Source organism: Camarhynchus parvulus, chromosome 2, assembly GCF_901933205.1.
Source record: "Camarhynchus parvulus chromosome 2, STF_HiC, whole genome shotgun sequence".
Taxonomy (NCBI): domain Eukaryota; kingdom Metazoa; phylum Chordata; class Aves; order Passeriformes; family Thraupidae; genus Camarhynchus; species Camarhynchus parvulus.
Genome location: NC_044572.1, coordinates 815,703 through 828,672, shown reverse-complemented (window position 1 = coordinate 828,672; position 12,970 = coordinate 815,703). Strand labels below are relative to the sequence as shown.

Genomic DNA, 12,970 nt, shown 5'->3' with positions numbered 1-12,970 from the left:
TCTGTCCCGTTCCCAGTGTGTGTCTGTCCCGTTCCCAGTGTGTGTCTGTCCCGTTTCCAGTGTGTGTCTGTCCCGTTCCCAGTGTGTCTCTGTCCCGTTCCCAGTGTCTCTGTCCCGTTCCCAGTGTGTGTCTGTCCTGTTTCCAGTGTGTGTCTGTCCCATTCCCAGCTTCTCTGGGGCAGATTCTTTGTCTGTTTTCTGGGAGTTTGCAAAGCCGCACTCCTCAGAGCCCCTGCAGTCCCTCACTTGCTGTAGCCAAGGTCTTTCAGAATTTACAAATAGCTAAAACTCATTTCTTGGTATAGAGATACTTAGGTTTGTTCTTCCAAGGCTTTTTAACCTTCCAGTAGTGTTTGAAAGCTTTAAAATACTGTTTTCTCCTGAGAAATCCCCTTGAAAAAGCATTGCCAGGTTTGCTGTTCCACTCCTCTGGAACACCAAGCTGGTGCTGGGTTGCCATGAATGAAAATAATTCTGCACTCAACTTTCTCATGTGGAAGCTTCCAGTCCTGTGTCCTGATGGGCAGGTTCTGGTGCTCTGTAATTAAGCTGTCAGGAGAAGGGCTTATTTTAATTAAAAGTGAAGCAGCTGCTCTGGTACAGTCACTGACACAACTGGAATTGTTCTGTGCAGGGAAAGGAGTGGAGCCTGTGAGGAGTGGCTGGAAGCAGAGATGGTGTCCAGCCTGTGCCTGATCCCCAGAATTAATTCAGAATTTGTCCTCTCTGACCTTGCTTCCCTCCTGCACTCTCAGATGTGTATATACATGTATTTATGTTATTATATATACAGAAGGCAGAACTGGGAGTTGATGAAGGCACTGAGGGCCTGCACAGTGGTACTCAAACTGTAATTAGGTCAGTCTAAACCTCTAAATTTCTTTCTCACAGCATGACTTGAACTCATTCTCATCTCTGGTTTGTCCTCCCAGTGTTGGTGCTGTACAGTTTTCATCCCATCTTAGAAATGAACACCCAAATTCTCACATGAGAACAAAACCCATTCTTCTGGGAGAAATGTATGTAAGACAAACGTGGAATAGGATGAATTCAGAGGGGCTGAGGTGAACTTTTGTGGTGGAGCTTGTCCTGTTTGTGCTCCCAGCTGTGGTGCCCAGGCTGTGGCAGTGAGGTGGTGCTGCAGGAGGAAGAAGAGGAGGTGAAGATGAGAGCTGTGGGGTGATGCCCTCTGCCAGGGATGTGCCAGGGTAGGGTCTCTGTGGCACAGCCGGGCTGCCCTGGTGCCGTGGGTTTGCCCTGGGGGGGAGGTGGGATCCAGCTCCTCCCTGGCCCGGTGCTATTAAAGGAAAGCAGCTGACAGAGCAGCTGCTGGGGCTGGGGCTCAGCCCAGCATCCTCCAGAGAAAGTGCTTTGCAAACAGCCCTTTCCTCCCCTGCCCCCACTTCTCCTTCCCTGTGCCAGGAGAAGCCAGGAGCCTCTTCCCCCATGATTGATGAAACTCTCCTTTTTTGGTGCTGCCTCTCTGGGGAAACAGCACAAGAAATCCCCTCTGCTGCGAGGCCCTGAGACCTGCAGGGCTCCGGGGGCTGCCTTCTTACAGCTGCTCACTTGGCAGCTAAAACTTCCAGGTCTGGGCAGAAGGTGGGCAGACTCTGTTTTTTTCTTTAGATAAATATTTGATTTTTGGAGTCCTTTTTAGGGCTCTTGCTTCAGTGCTGGTAGGCCTGTGCAGAGCTGCACACTTGAAAGTCCCTCACAGTTATTATCTATGAACTCATCTTCCATGTGGCTTTTTTGAAGGCCAGCCAAGAGCATTAATCCCCACCTTCTAGAGTCCCTAATCCCTGCTGGGGCTTAGAGGAAAGTTATTCTTGTCCTCCCAGTGAAGCTGCTCTGGCAGAGCACCTCTCCCTGTAACTTAAGGCAAGTTTATTAATGTGACTTCTTATCAGCTTGGAAAGGGTACAGCTCAGGATGGAGCAATCCAGCTTGGACAGTCTTACCCCATCCTGCTGAGTGCTGGATGGCCCTGGGCTTGCCCAAAGGGAGGGAATCTGCACGAGGGTGCTGTGCTCTTATCTCAGCCATAATTACCCATAGTAAAAGACTCATTGCTGGCATGGGTAGGTGCCACAGGTCTTTTGTGGGAATGGGTGCAGCTGAAGGGGACTCTGCATGCTGGGGTGATTTCTTTGCAGTTGTATCTCTCTTCTCTGCTCAGCCTGACATTCCTAAAGCCTCCCAGCTCTGCTTTTCATCCAGTTGTGGCTGTGCTGGCCTCCAGCCCTCTCCCTGTGTGATCCTCCCCCTTCCTACCATCCCTCCTCCTCCAAGGCTGCTCGGGCTCCAGGAACACTCTGGGTGCTCCAGGAGGGATTCCTTCAGCTTCTCCTTCCAGGGATTCAGACTGTTGTCAGTGTGGTGGCTTTGGGCAGCTCTGGTGGTCAGTGTGGTGTCACTGGAGGGTTTGGGAGGTGGCTCAGGGCCCTGTCTGGGGCTGAGCTGCCTCTCTGGTGCTGCCTCTCCGGTGCTGCCTTGCACAGGGAAGTTGCAAAACCCCCCTCAGGCTTTTGGGCAAGTGCAGAGCAATTGCAGGAAGTGTAATTCCCAGGAATGTGGCAGGGCTGCTCTCCTGGGTGTCTGGAGTTTTCTGTCTGAGCTCTTGGGCAGAGTGTGGCTCCCCAAAGCCTGAGAGCAGCAGGAGCAGCTGTGGAGTGCCCTGATAACACAGGCTGCTTCTGCAATCTCCTCGCCTGAGCAGAGGCCAGGAGGGAACTGATGGAAATCCTGCAGGTGAGAGTCTGGAAGGAGAGTTTGCAGAGCTCTCAGTGCAGCTGAACTGAGATCAGGCTGGGCATCTGTGCCATGGAAATGCTGAGCTCCAGAGGCCTGGATGGGAGCTGCAGGCCCTGGCACAGGTGCCCAGAGCAGCTGTGGCTGCCCCTGGATCCCTGGCAGTGCCCAAGGCCAGGCTGGACAGGGCTTGGAGCAGCCTGGGACAGTGGAAGTGTTCCTGCCATGGCAGGGGTGGCACTGGAGGATCTCTAAGATCCCTCCAAGCCAGACCATCCTCTGCCATCATTCCATGGCACAGGTACCTGCACACACACCTCTGTGTGTGTGTGTGTGTGTGTATTCAGCCACGCTCAAACAGGAATTCTCCCCGGTTCTCTTGCATTTGGATATTCCTTCTGCCTTGATCTTTGGCAGAGATCTGGCTCCAGCTAATTACTTTTATTTTGCATAAGTGCAGAATGTAGAGTTTATTTTTGAACTGCTTTTACTGAGTTGAAAATAATGTTAATCAGGAACATGTAATATTCATGTCACCCACCACTGGCATTCCTCGAAGTCCTGGTGTTTATTTCTCTGTTCCCTTTCCTCTGCTAACAGCAGCCCTGGCCACAGTGATCCCTTTGTGTGCAGAGCTGGAGCCTTCCATCACACCTGGCAGTGATGGCATCAGTCCTCTCCAGGCAACTGTGCTGTGAGAGAGGGAAACTCTTGTAGTTGAAACAGAGACAATACAAAGCAGCACACTCCATTTCCAGAAGGCTTCAAACCCTTTTTATTACAGCATGCATGCTTCTTACACATTCTTACAAAAGTGAGTTTACACTTCACTCATTGGTCAGGAGAGACCAACAAAGAGCTCAGTGGAACAGGCAGCTGCAGGTTTCTCTTGTTTATCCTTCTATTCTTCTTGGTTTCTGTGTCAACGACCTTGGTAGGAAATTCTGTCAGGGGTAAGCAAGGATCCTCTTTGGGGTAAGCATGGATCCTCTTTGGGGTAAATATGGATCCTCTCTGGGGTAAACGTGAATCCTCTCTGGGGTAAGCATGGATCCTCTCTGGGGTAAGCATGGATCCTCTTTGGGGTAAACATGGATCCTCTTTGGGGTAAGCATGGATCCTCTCTGGGGTAAGCATGGATCCTCTCTGGGGTAAGCATGGATCCTCTCTGGCTCACAGCAGTCCCTGTAAAACCTCTTCCCCAGGAAATGTTCAGTGGAATGTGATGGGGTGTGCAGGGATTCCTCCCTGGGATCCTGGCTCTGTGGGGCTGTGCTGCAGCTCTTTGGAGGGAGTTCTTTGTGGGATGCACTGGCAGCAGGATGGGAAGAGCAGAGGTTTTGGCTGCTGGCAGGTTTTGGCCTGTGCCAGGATCACCAGGGAGCTGTGGGGTGGGATCCATTCCTGTGGAATCACAGCAAGGTAAAGCTTGGAGGTCCTTCAAGGAGCACACTGTGTGAAATGTGTTCTGGCTGGGGCACAGGCTGTGTTTGAGCAGTGCAGAGCCTGGAGCTCCTCTGAAGAGCTCACTGCAGAGCTGAGAGGCTCATGGAGCATCCACTGATCCATGGATAAGGCTGGGTTCCCTAGAAGCACCCTCCTGCAGCAGCCCTGTCACCCTGGGCTTGTTCCAGCTCTAAATGTGCATTGTCCTGTGGGGTTTGGTTCCTGCAGCACTCTTGCAGCCCCAGTGCAGTTTTTATGGGTGCTGGGAGCTTTTCCTTGCTGCAGGGCCTGGATTGTGTGGTGTTCCTGGGATGCTCTCTGCAGTTTCACAGAATCCTTCACAGTCACAGACTCCCAACCCTTGACTGACACCCCCATATCAACCAAACCACAGCTGAACTCAAGGAGCCTTGAGTTGCTGTTGCCTCCCCTTGGTGTCCTTCTGGTCCTGCACTTTCCTTAAAGTCCCTGTACTCTAAAGAAAAAATGTTCCTTTTTTTAAATTGAATCACATACAGATAATTTCAGTATGAATGAATATCCACATTTAAAAAGAGCAGGTGGGAACTGCTGTAGTAAATCTGGGAAATGCTGGTCTGGCAGCCTTCAGGCCACCCTCAGTAATGGCTTTGGAGTTGACAGTGAGTAGGAGCTCCACATATAGAGAGAGGAGCTTGTTTTACACCTTGCCTCTGGCTGGAGTGGGATTTGTGCCTGGTTCTCCTTGGAGACTTCATCACTCCATGAAATTGAAGCCCTCCAAGCCACGAGTGGCTGCGAGGCAGGGAGAAAATAGAAATTTCCTCAAATCTCCAGAAATGGGAGAGAATCTTTTTAACATTCCCAGCAAGGCAGGGATGCTGGAGTTGTCTGCTGCCAGGCTCTGCTAATTCATGTGGCATCTGAATAATTGATGGTGGGGAAAGCACAGCTCAGTGGCTTTATCAGTGCTTTCCTAAGGGAAATGGAGCTGATGAGAATGTTTCTGATCATGGAGCAGAAATCATCATTAAGGATTTGGATGCAGCAATTTGAGTTTATTTGCAGTACCAATAACAGCAAAACTGATGCTTTAAACAGAGAAATGGCTCCAAATCCCTAAGGAATGAAACCCTGCAATTGATGGACACCTTGAGGAGCCTCAGATTTCCCTGTGGTGCAAGGCCCAGGTGGGAGAGGTTGTTCTGGCCTGAGAGGTGGAGGGAGGGAGATGCCAGATGTGGAGGGGGAAGTGGCTGGAGCAGACAGTGAGAGGGGGAAGCAATCAGGGCTGAAGCTCTGCCTCAGCTTTGGGATCGTGCTGAGACTTCATTAAACCCATCTGAAGTGAGAACTTAAAACTTCCTGTTTATTGTCTGCTCTGTGGCCATAAAGGGATTGTGGAAGTGGCTGAGATCTGTGTGAAGCCTTCAGAGCTGTTTCATGGTTACAGTCCTGGAGTCCCAGACTGGTTTGGGTTGGAAAGAACCTCAAGGGTCATCCAGTGCCAGCCCTGCCATGGCAGGGACACCTTCCATTGTCCCAGGGTGATCCAAGCCCTGTCCAGCCTGGCCTGGGACACTTTCAGGGGCAGCCCCAGCTGCTCTGGGAATTCCAGCCCAGCCAGGAATTCCCAATTCCCAATCTCCCATCCATCCCTGCCCTCTGGCACTGGGAGCCATTCCCTGTGTGCTGTCCCTCCATGCCTTGTCCCCAGTCCCTCTCCAGCTCTCCTGGAGCCCCTCCAGGCCCTGGAAGGGGAAATCTGGGATTCCTGATTGGAAATACCTGTGTTGTTCTCATCTTCCCTTGTGGAATAGTAGGAACTGTTTTCCCTTTACTTGTGCATTTCTGGCTTTTCTGTAGCAGCCTGGAGCAGGCTCTGGAGCTGACTGAATTTATTCTGAGAAATTAAAATGAGCCAGAAGGCTCAGGGAGTTTGTGCTCAGAAGGAAAACAACCCTACAAGTGCTTTGTCTGTTTTAGGAGTCCAAGCTAAAAATCATCAAATGCCCCAAACGTGCTCTCTTTGTCCCAAACCTGCCTCCTCTGGTCCTGCCCTGTCTCTTGTCCCTCGCACAGGAGGGCAGCAGTCATTTAAGCCTATAAATAACAGCTGGAAAACCCCTTGCTGTATTTCTGGGTTGTCTGAAGGAGAAGGTGGCTCTGTGACTCTCCCTGAAATCCTCATTTGCTGGCAGTCCAAACGTGCAATAGAAATCAGGAATATTTGATGTGCTGCCTCCCTGTGTGCCCTCCCAGGGGCTCTGAGGAAGCTGCCAGCTCACTCTGGTCTCAGCAACACCTCCAAGCTGAAGTTTGGTTTAATTTTGCTGTGGAAATATCTGGAATCTCCTAATTAATCCTGCTTTGATGATGCCATCGGGTGCTTGGGCTGGTCCAGCAGGTCTGGAGATCCCAAACACTGGAGATCTTCCCTCTGCCAGGGGTGGTACCTGCACATCCTCCTTGGGGAATCATAATCATGCCTGAATATGATTCTGGGATCCAGGTCACCCTTTCTGAGGCTGGTTTTTCCAGCACTTGAGCAGAGTGTGATTTTAAGTGTTGGGAAGATTTTATTAAAGATCTCTCAGCCTCCATCTCTTTGCCTCTAAGAAGCTTCTGGGGATCTGTGGGGTTTCCCGTGACTCCAGAAGCAGCCACAAAGCAGAGCTCTTGCTGTGTTTAACTTTAAACCAATAAATAAGTGAATCCCATTGGTTTAGGCTGTGCCAAAATATAAAAAATGCACAGATTGGGTCACAGATTTTTGTGCCCAGCCAGGGAATGTGAGGAACGTCGGCGGCCCAGGCGGTTGCTGTGTCCTCTCCCCTGGGAGGATGGATGCAGAAATCTTTCCATGGATTCCAGGGCTCTGAAGGAGGATGACTCTGCAGATCTCTGCTCTCCTGTTTCCTCAGCAGCCACGGCTGAGTGCTCCCAACAGTCACAGCTAAGAAAAGCAACCTGACTTACCCAGGAGAAATGGGAATTATGAGCTGTCCCTGTTCCTCCCAGCCAGGCATTTAATTTGGGATGGAGTTTGGAGCTAATTTTAAAGGAGCAAGTGGATCTGATGGAATAATGGACGTGTGGGCATCAGGGTCTCCTTTAAACCAGCAAAAGGGAGGAAGTGTTCCTTCCCTGCTCCTCCTGGATGGGAGCAGGTTTCTCTTCCCTCCCTGGCAGGAAGGTGCTGGGCCGGGGGCTGGGTCCAGTTTGGAGCAGGATGGAGCCATGGATGGAGCCTGGCAGGGCTCTGGGGCTGGAATGCTGTGTCACTGTCACTGCAGGGCTGCCAGTGAGGCCTCAGGTTTTACATTTTCGGATTCTGTGCTGCTTTAGTGTGTGGCTCTGAGCTTCACATCAGGGGATGCTGAGCTCTGTGCACAGAGCAGGGAGACAAAACAATTCCTGCTCCAGCTGGGCACCAAGGACAAATGATCCAAATCTCAGCCCAAGAGCACAAACACCGTGGGCTGGAGAGAGAAAAACAAGCAGGGTGGGACTGCAGGGGCTAAAGCTGGAATGGGACAATGAACTGCAAGATGCAAATGGAGCAGAACTGATCCCAGGGAGAGACCCCGGGAGCGCTCGTGCATTTTGGGGCCATTTTGGTTCATCTTGGGTGCAGCCCTGGCTGGGCTCTGGTGCTGCCCAAGGTGCATCCATGGAGGCTTTTAACAAATCCCTGCTTTATTCTTTAGCTCTGTCCAGCCTCTGCTCCAGGGCAGCCTCACGAGGCATCACCAGGTCCCTGGGTGAGCTCCTGTGGGAAAACCTGAGCCAGCATTCCCTGTGCCAGGAGTGCCAGGGAGGGCAGGCAGTGTCCCACACTGGGTGTCATTGTGTTGGGACACTTGACAGGCGGTCAGGTTTGGGTTTTTGGGCAGCATCCCCGTGCCAACTCTCCTCTTTCTCTGTCTTCAGACAAGAGCACAGAATCTGGGTCAGACTGATCATAACTTGAAATTCCAAGCCTGTGCGTGCCTGGAGGCAGGAACACAACAGAGCAGGCAGGGAAGCTGCAAAATGGAGGCACAAAGTTGAGGCAAGAAATTCTGCTCCTCCCTGGATGGGAGGCTCAGGCTGTGGCTCATGCAGGCTTTGGTTTGCCTCCTTTTCCAGAGGGTGGTGAGTAGGGTGGTGGCTCTGGGAAGGTGTTCCAGGGGCTCACTTGAAGTAAAACCTGCGTGAGGAAGTTGCTGAAGAGAAGTTCTCAACACCCTGAGAAGGTTTTGATGCTCCAGTGCCCAAGGCCAGGCTGGACAGGGCTGGCAGCACCCTGGGACAGAGGAAGGTGTCCCTGCCCATGGCAGGGATGGCACTGGGTGGGGTTTGAGGTCCTTCCCAACCTAAACCAATCTGGGACACTTCCAGGGATGGGGCAGCTGGGACTAAAATCCAGTGAAGGGTTGGAAGTCTTTGGAACAAGACACCAGGATGGAGGGTAAGGGGTTAAAATAACCCTGCTGAGTGGTGCAGATTAGCTGAGGAGAGATGGATTTTATTTACCCCTGCAAACAGGTTACTCACTGAGTAAGTACACAGAGATTCTGAGCTGGAGAAGAGCAGATGGAGCAAACCCTGAGTGTAACAGATCAGCTGTGCCTGGAACAGGAGAGATCTAAAGAACCCTCCTGTGTAAAAATAATGTGTGAGCTCAAGGAACAGGATGGATTTGCTTTGGGGTGCTTTGAAGGTTTCCAGGAATGTGTGGCTGCAGGAAACCCCTTCTCCTTGCCCTGTCTCTGTGGCAGGGCTGTTCCTGCTCCTTCCACACCTTTCCCTGGAGCAAACTGCTCCCTTTGCTGTTGTCGGGGAGGGCTGGGCTGTCCTTGGAGGCTGTCCTGGGTACAAACCTGCAGTCAGGTTGGTGTCACCACGGCTGCTCCACTCCCTGTGCTGATTTAACAGCCACGAGGACCTGGGCAGCTGAACAATCTTCACTGAAGCTGAAGAATTATTCACAATCCCTGAGGCTGGAAAAGCCCTCCCAGCCCACTGAGGCCCAGCTGTGCCCAGTGCCCACCTTGTCCCCAGCCCAGAGCTCTGAGTGCCACCTCCAGGTGTTCCTGGGACACCCCCAAGGATGGGCACTGCAAATCTCCCTGGGCAGTTCCAGTGCCTGACCCCCCTTTCCATGAGGAATTTCAGTGCATTCTTAAACCTCTGCCTTCAGAAGTCTCTGCCACTCCTCGGTTGTTCTCTTTCACCCCAAGGTTCATGCCAGAATTCATCTTCCCTGTGCTCTGTTAGTGTGTGATTTGCAGAGGAGGCAGGGGAGTGAGGTGCATCTTGCTGAGGATCCTTTAATGCTTCCCAGGCAGCTCTGTTCTACATGGGTGGAAATGGGGTGGGGAGCATCTGTCTCTCTAAGCTGCTCAACACATGGATATGCTCCAGGATTTGCTCTCTACCCTTGGGCACAATCCCTGCAATATCCTCGTTTTCCTTTTGCCTGAGACAGGCCCTGGGATGTGGGAATTTGGCTGCTGTAACAGCAGAGAGGGAAAAGGAGGAATTCCCAGGGGTTGTGGCTGTCCTTGGAGCCCACCTGGGCTGAGGAGGGATCCCTGCAGTCTGTGCCAGGTGCTCCTGCCTGTCTGGGACACCCGTGCTGTATTTGAAATGGCTTTTCTTAGGTACACGGCTTTATTTTTATACATCCTTCCTACACTCCCTATTTAGCTAAATATGGCCAAGGAGATGTCCTGCTGATCAGGCTGCATAGCCTCATTATTGTTTTTCCCCAGAAAGTAGATCACTCCAGTGTCCCAGTTCCTGTGCAGACCTGAACTAGCAGCACTGGCAGTGCCACAAGCCCCCAAATCCCATTTATCTTATGGCAGCTCTTCCATGGAGTGCAGCCACCTCCTCATCCAGGGAACAGGGACAGGACAAGGGGAAACAGCTTCCAGCTGGGCCAGGGGAGTTCAGGTTGGATATTGGGAAAATTCCTTCCCCAAAAAGTCAGCCCAGCCCTGGCCCAGCTGCCCAGGGCATGGTGGAGTCCCCATGGGTGAAGGGATTTAAAATCCCTGTGGAGGTGGCACTTGGGGACAGGGCTGGTGGTGGCCCTGGCAGTGCTGGGGGATGGCTGGGCTGGATGGACTCAGGGGACTTTTCCAGCCCCAGTCGCTGTGTGCTCATGATGCAGCTTGTTGGGAAATGTAAATATTGTTTTTCCTTCTGATGCTAAATGACATTTTCAGAAGATGATGATTAAATGTTCATCACTGCACATTGAGGCTCAGTGACCTAAAGCCATCAGTTCACTTGGGAGTTGAAAACAAGGGAGGATGTGCCTGAAAAATTGGCTCTGTCTGAGCCCCATTTGTTCCTTGAAGGAGGCTGGTCAGTGCAGGGATTAAACTTCTGGAAGTGCCTTCCCTGGCTGGTGCTCCCTACAGGGTGATGCAGCCAGTTGTGTGCACATCTGGATGATGGTTTGTCTTAAAATAGTCAGGAACTCTGAAAGAAACCTTTTTTACAAGCCTTTTTCATTTAAATATGTTTTTTTTTTTACTGACCATAATTCATTCAACTGTGACCCTGCACAGGGGGTGAAGAGCTCCAAACTTTTCACCTCTGGATTTCCAAGCTGTGACTCAGGGCCTTTATCTAAACCACCAAGAACTGCAGTTGTTGCTGCCTGAAGTGTGCCCTGCCTGCAAGCCTGACCTTTCATTGTTCAAAGAACGAAAAAGAAGAGCTTGCACTGAATTATTTTCCATAACAGACTTGCCTGGAAGGACAGAAACACCACTGGCAGTGGGACCCCATTGTTCCCAAGGAATGTGAGGCTGGAGCCTGTAGGTATGTGCTGGCCCTGCAGTGCTGACACAGAATTTCCTGGAGTTCAAGGAGTAGGATCCTTTGTTTTTTGGGAACAAGAGGATCTGTGTTCTGCCACCCCATGGAAGGCAGCAGGCCTGGGCTGCTGCACAGTGGCCGCTTGGGTCACCCCTCCTGACCCAGCACAACAAGTGTCCCTTGTGTCCCTTGTGTCCCTGTGGCTGCAGCTCTGTGGCAGCAGCTCCTGGTGTTCCTAAGGAGAGGCTGGAGCTGGGCTGGGGGAGCTGGGAATGCTCACCTGGACAAGGGAAATGCAGGGGCAGGAATGCTCACCTGGACAAGGGAAATGCAGGGGCAGGAATGCTCACCTGGACAAGGGAAATGCAGGGGCAGGAATGCTCACCTGGACAAGGGGAAGTGCAGGGGCAGGAATGCTCACCTGGACAAGGGGAAATGCAGGGGCAGGAATGCTCACCTGGACAAGGGAAATGCAGGGGCAGGAATGCTCACCTGGACAAGGGAAATGCAGGGGCAGGAATGCTCACCTGGACCAGGGAAATGCAGGGGCAGGAATGCTCACCTGGACAAGGGAAATGCAGGGGCAGGAATGCTCACCTGGACAAGGGAAATGCAGGGGCAGGAATGCTCACTTGGACAAGGGAAATGCAGGGGCAGGAATGCTCACCTGGACAAGGGAAATGCAGGGGCAGGAATGCTCACTTGGACAAGGGAAATGCAGGGGCAGGAATGCTCACTTGGACAAGGGAAATGCAGGGGCAGCTCAGAACCCCTTCAGGATCTCCAGGAGAGCTGGAGAGGACTGGGGACAAAGCCTTTCTGTGCATTCCAGCAGCTTTTGTTGGCTCTTGTTGCCAAGGATGACCTCAAAAGGCTGAAGAGTGAGAAAGTGAAGGATTGGTGATGGGTGTGTGTTGTGCCAACCTGAAGGCTGCACATGAGTCAGTTCAGGTGCATTCTTTCAGCTTGGTGCCAGGAATAAATTGAACACAGAGATGCAAATCAGGGAGGGATAACTGGTGATTGCTTCTCCTGTTTCCAGTTCATAGCTGTGGATATAATGCCTACGTGTGCACTTTGCTGTATTTTTTTCATGCCAACATTATTAAAGCGTCACTTTCCCTCCCAAATCCCAGGGCTGGAGGGGGTTTGCTGGGATTAGCAAGGTTTGCTGAGGACATGGATGTGCTGCAGGACCCTCTGGGAGGGATCAGGAGCAGCACTGAAGTATATACATCAGAGATTATGTAAAATCCTAATCTCTATAGGGGAGGCTGGGTGGAGTCAAACCCAGCACTAAATTCCCTTGCGTCATTTGTGCTGCTCAGGGGTGGCATTAACTCCAGAACTGGGGTGTCACTAACTCCAGAACTGGGGTGGCATTAACTCCAGAACTGGGGTGGCACTAACTCCAAAACTGGGGTGGCATTAGCTCCAGAACTGGGGTGGCATTAACTCCAGAACTGGGGTGGCATTAGCTCCAGATCTGGGGCAGGCCAGTGTCACACCATGGCTGCCCTGGCCAGGGGTGTCATTTTTTAACTTTTATTCAGGGGTGGCATTAAAACCCCAGAAATGGTCCGCTTTAGATGATCCCATTTATTTCTGATCCACGGGGGGGGCCAGTGTAACAGCATGGGAGTTCCTGAGCACTGGGCATAGGTTTGGTGTACCGTGTATAGGGGACATGGGGGTTTAGAACCCCATGAAATGGAGTTCTTTAGCACTGCATCCAAAGTTTTTTTGTGCATGCACTGGGGGACATGGGGGTTTAGGAACATCTGGGAGTTCCTGAGCACTGCACAAAGGTTTGGTGTGCAGGCACAGGGGACATGGGGGGTTTAGGAACATCTGGGAGTTCCTGAGCACTGCTCAAAGGTTTGGTGTGCAGGCACAGGGGACATGGGGGTTTAGGAACATGTGGGAATTACTGAGCACTGCTCAAAGGTTTGGTGTGCAGGCACAGGGGACA

General features: G+C 51.8%; 1 protein-coding gene across 1 annotated transcript in view; it reads left to right on the top strand.

The window, feature by feature from the left end:
- MAP4 (microtubule associated protein 4) overlaps positions 1-12,970 on the top strand; it is a 155,696-nt gene that overhangs the window by 40,723 nt on the left and 102,003 nt on the right.